This window comes from Sinocyclocheilus anshuiensis, unplaced genomic scaffold, assembly GCF_001515605.1.
Source record: "Sinocyclocheilus anshuiensis isolate Anshui unplaced genomic scaffold, SAMN03320099.WGS_v1.1 scaffold3247, whole genome shotgun sequence".
Lineage (NCBI taxonomy): Eukaryota > Metazoa > Chordata > Actinopteri > Cypriniformes > Cyprinidae > Sinocyclocheilus > Sinocyclocheilus anshuiensis.
The window spans coordinates 29,588-35,482 of record NW_015547839.1 but is presented as its reverse complement, the minus strand read 5'-3'; positions in this window follow the sequence as shown (position 1 = coordinate 35,482).

The window sequence follows — 5,895 nt, the reverse complement described above, 5'->3', positions numbered from 1 at the left end:
GTGTGTGTGTGTGTGTGTGTGAGTACATGTGTGTGTGTGTGTGTGTGCGGCCAGGAGGCCGTTTCATTGTACTCTGGAGTTATTGTGAAGATCGGTTTTTAAAAGGATTTTAACCAGAAAACCGATACTGATGTAATTTGACACTAGAGTACAGGACAGAGAAATGGCCTCCAGACATATTGCCAAATGTTGTTTTGTAAATGGTGTATATTTTATTGAACACTTTTTTTAAATAAATGGTAGAGCACCCTCTAAATCGATTTTATCCATAATTTCTAGGAGAGTTAGATGCCTCAGATGGACCTGAAATGTAAAAACTAAGAGTCGTGTGAAATATGGCATAATGAATACATTCCTGGCAGACAAATAATTGATGCATTTTATTGACATGCAAGATAAATTATGCATTTTCTGTGGCAGAATTCCATTTTGGCTTTTCAAACTATAATATTTTGGTTTTCTTTTATATGCCAAACGTACATGATCTCTCATATTCCCTCTCATTATGTTTATAGGGCTGTTAAAGCAAAGCTTGTCAGCTTCTGCATTAGGAAATTTTGAGCTCATGTTTTTAAAATGTAATTAAAAATGCACATTTAAAAAAAAAAAAAAAATAAGCAAACACACCATCCATAATTAGTGGTGTCTGTTAAGATAAGCATCACTACTACAACTGTTGTCTTTGGAAAAAAAAAAAGATTAATATTTTAAATAATAGCATAATGTTAACACTTTAAAAACAAATAAACAAACAAACAAACAAACAAACAAACAGAGCACCCTTAAAAACTGTTTTATTATGTTTATAGGGCTGTAAAAGCAAACACATGTTAGCTTTTGCATTAGGAAAATTTGAGCTTATATTTTTTGAGCTCATATGTTTTTTAAATGTAATTAATTGCATATTTTACAATTTTGCATATTGCATAAATGCATATTTTAACATTTGATTTAAAAAAGCAACCAAACTATGCATAATTACAGGTGTTTGTTAAGTCAAGCATCACTATTAATATTGCTATCTCTTTAAAGTAAATATTTTAAATAAATGGTATGATATTAACATTTTTTTTATTAAATAAATGGTAGAGGACCCTCTAAATCGGTTTTATCCGTAATGTCTTGGGGAGTTAGATGGACCTGAAATGTAAAAATAAACAGTCATGTGAGATATGGCATAATTGATACATTAATGGCAGACAAATAATTGATTTATTTAATTGACATGCAAGATAAATTATGCATTTTTTTGGGTCCAAAATATAACATTTTGGTTTTCTTTTGACATGCCAAACATAAATTATCGCTCATATTCCCTCTCATTATGTTTAGGCTATTTAGGCTATTTTCATTTCAAGCTTATATTTCTAAAAAGAAATTAAAAATGCACATTTTAAAATTTAATTTAAAAAAGCAAACACACTACTATCCATAATCAGTGGTGTCTGTTAAGCGAAGCATCACTATTAATATTACAGTTTATTTTTAATAAATTAATATTTAAAATAAATAAACTGTATAATATTAACTCTTTTTTTTAAATAAATGCGAAAGCATCCTTTAAATCAGTTTTAATTTCTAGGAGAGTTGGACGCCTCAGATGGACCTGAAATGTAAAAATGTAATTAATAAATAAAGGACACATTTTACTGACATGCAAGATAATTCATGCATATTTTTTGTGGCAGTAAGAATATCGTATTGTTGTATATTGACAAACGTACATTATTTCTCATATTCACTCTTATTATGTTTACAGGGCTGTAAAATCAAAACATTTCAGCTTCTGCATTAGGCAATTTTGGCATTTTTAAAATACAATTTCAAGAAGCAATCACGTTATCCATAATTAGTGGTGTTTGTTTGGTAAAAATCACTATGATGCACAACCTTGAGTGGATTATTGCAATCAAAGACAACAAATAGTCATATTCATTACAAATAATAATGCATATACTTCATTAGCAATACATCAAAATATAATATATATATATATATTAATAAAATCTTTTTTTCATAAGTACGTAAAGTATTATAATCAAAGGCAAAAACAGGATAAAAAATATTTACAAATCAGTCTGTTTTGAAAGCTAAAATAACTATTTTATCGAACATTTTGCTGAGTAAAATGTGTTAAAATGAAAAGCTGGATCAAGGTTAAGCTGCTTTGTGAATTAGAAGTCCCTGAAATTAACCTGAATAAACTGAATTTCTGTTTTGTTTCTAATCCTAGTCTGCTGCCTTCATAGGGAGCTAAAACTGAATGCTCTACATTGTCTGCAACTCATACAAACTCATAGTTAAATGAAACACACTCAAGTTTCGCGTTTAATCTAAATGAAATAATCTAATAAGAATAGCAATGCAAAGAACACGTAAATGTAGGATTTCAAATAAGGATATAACCAACATTTCTCTCGGATAGATATTATTTTACTGCGCTTGTTGTAGTGCATTCTGGGACTGCTTTTAACGCAAAGGATAAATGCAACGCTGGCTAAAAGAAGGTGTCTTAAAAGGCAGCATAATATTGTTACCGATCCACCTGCGTGCGTGTCAGGAGCATCTAAAAACACTCTTTATTTTGATCATAAAATACAGTAAAAATTGTGAAACATTATTACAATGCAAAATAGCTGTTTTCTATGTTAAGAGGACTTCTGACAAATTTAAAGCATCCTCGATGAATAAAAGTATTAATTTTGTTCTGTAAAAGATTTTTTTTCAGCATTTCCAACACTGATAATAATCAGAAATGTTTGTTGAGCAGCAAATCAGCAAATTAGAATGATTTCTGAAGATCATGTGACACTGAAGACTGGAGTAATGATGCTGAAAATACAGCTGCGCATCACAGAAATAAATTACAGTTGAACAGATATTCACATAGAAAACAGTTATTTTAAATTGTAATAATATTTCACAATTTTTACTGTATTTTTCATCAAATAAGTGCACCTTGGTGAGCAGAAGAGACTCTTTCAGAAACATCTCCATGTTTTCAAAGTTTTGAGCACTAAATAAACACAGTAAAAAGTGAGTGTCATTTTAACTGTAAAATATTGTAAAAACGCAACGGATAAAAAAGCTCTTAATAGGTTAACAGTAAGTTCCCGTACTATATACAGGGAAACACTGTAAAAGATCTAACCAGACATTTCATGTAATTTTACAGTAAAATGCTGTTAACTGTCAAATTTTTAGAAGTAAAAAAACTGTAAACTGATATTCCCAGAATTCCCTGTGTGACACATTTGAAAGTATTTCTTAAGTTTTTTAATAGTTTTGTCATGTTTGTTATCAGTTCTGTACATGTGGGTTTATGTCACATCTTCTGTTGTTTAATGAATGTTTATTGCATTATTTAAGTGTCATTTTTGTTACCATAATGGTGTTTAGTGTTTGCGTGAATGACTCTGTGCACCTTCTATATATTAGTATATACTTCAGCTTGTGGAAAAGCTTCTTGTGATAAACTGATTCTTCATATTGCTGTCTCTTTTACCACCTGCACTGTTATGGTAACTGTCAGTTTATGTTAAAGAAACAGATTGTGCAGAGTGTGCATTGTTGAATTTACAAAAAATTTCTTGTTTGTAAATTACAGTTTTATACTGTAAAATTGACAGTTTTTCTGTAAATGTTTTTACAGTTTTTCTGTAAAAACAGAAAAACCACAGCTGCCAAAATTATTTTGTAAAAACTACATTTTTTTTATTTATTTTTTTACTGTAAACCCTTCTATCTCTTATTAGACTGTTCATTTGTTTTTCACCTCCCATCATTCACAGACATATACAGCTAATGTTGAGCTGTTTGTGTCTTCATAAAGCAGATGGATCTGCTCCTGTTTTCTGATTGGTTAGTCCAGTAACAGCTGTTCAGCACTAACTATTACTACATGACACCACTAAACCTTTATAAACCTCGCTGACTAAAGTATATAGTAAAACTAATGCTGAACCTTCAAAATATAATGCATTTTACATAATTGCATGATCAGTTGTGGAATATTTGTATTTATGATTTTTTTGACATTCTCTTATTTTCAATGAAAATATTTTTAATGATTATGATTTGCATGTAATTTAATTCAGCAGTTTGGGAAAAAAAACTGTTCTAGGAGGAGGATGATATTTACTGAATTTTCTTAATAAAATTACATTTTTATGAATATTTGTGGAATACATAATAATAATATTTATTATCTGTATATAAAAAAATCTGTGTAGAAACAATTTTAACTCAGAAATTGCTAATAAATTTAACAAACAGTTACAAAGAATTGGCAATTAACATTAAATTAAACATGAAACTTTGAAGTGGAAAAAATATATATTTTCTTGTGTATGTATATTTGATTGTGTTTTAAATGAGTAAAAAATTCTTACTGACAAATGGGCAAAACCTAGGATAGTGGCAAATTTTAAAAATGTAAAATTACAACTATTTAGTATTTGGGGAGAAAGTAATATGTCTTTTAATACGTCATAAATAGATTTTTGTTGTAAATATGCCTGACAAGATCATTACACTGAATGACATTTTAGTGGGTCTCTTCTGTAAATCAGGGAAAAATGTATGATATTTATTTTTTGCTCAGAAAAACAAAAACGACATTGCAATTACATTAAACAGAATTTTTTTTTTTTTTGGGGGGGGGGAATAATAACAACAATTTAAAGCAGTATTACACTTGTTTTTATGCTTAAACCCTTTTTCGTCTTTGACCTATATACATGCATGTGTGGATGTGTAATTTAATATTAATTATTTTATATATTAATATTTATTCTTCCAAAATGAAATAATCTAAACTACAATTTACTTTATAACTATTGATTAGTATCATAATTTTCTTTTATTTTTCCTTCAATTCAGCTTCAATGAAGTCTCCTCCTGAGCTATGAAATTTCATAATTTTAATTAAAATAAAATAAGATAAATAAAAAAGATTTGAGACTGCCTAATGTTGGTTTACATCTGACTCCCTCTACACTGATATCCAGACGTCGAGTCTCTGGCGTTTCTGCAGGAATGTCTGCAAAGAAGATTGTCCTTCTGTGGAAGTCGTCAGCATTCGGCGTTAAGCTTGTTTATTAGCATGTTTGTTTAAGAGTGGTAAAGACAAGCGCTCAGGTTTGTTTTCTCTTGAAGCTTGTTTGAGAGTCTGTACTTCTCGTCAGTTATTCCTGATAAAAGGTGAACACAGGCATTTAACATTTTAAAAAAAGTTAATGAACTAAATAAACAAACTAACAAACTCACAGATGAATTACAATATTTAAAAATAAATAAATAATGACAAAACAAATGAAGAAAAAAATGGTGCAATATACACTACAAATGAAAAGATGGAAATAATTAGGAATTTTAATTATTTAAGTCTCTTCCGCTCACCAGGGCTGCATTTATATGATCAAAAATATGAAATAAAAAAACTAAAAACCAACATAACTGAGACTAAACAAAAAAATAATATAATAATAAAATAAAAAATATGTAAAATATGTAAGAAATGAAATAATAAAACAAAATAAAAACTAACATAACTGAAATTAACAACAAAATATAAAATAAAACAAATAATAAAACAAAATAAAAATTGCCACATTCATTTTAATTATACGTGGTAAACTTAACAACTCACAACGCAATCACTCACCACTAGATATCAATAAATTATACCCTTTAGTGCATTACCTTTGGGAGCCCTAAAATAAAAAAAAATTTTTTTTTTTTTTTGGGGGGGGGGAATAATAACAACAATTTAAAGCAGTATTACACTTGTTTTTATGCTTAAACCCTTTTTCGTCTTTGACCTATATACATGCATGTGTGGATGTGTAATTTAATATTAATTATTTTATATATTAATATTTATAAATATATTAA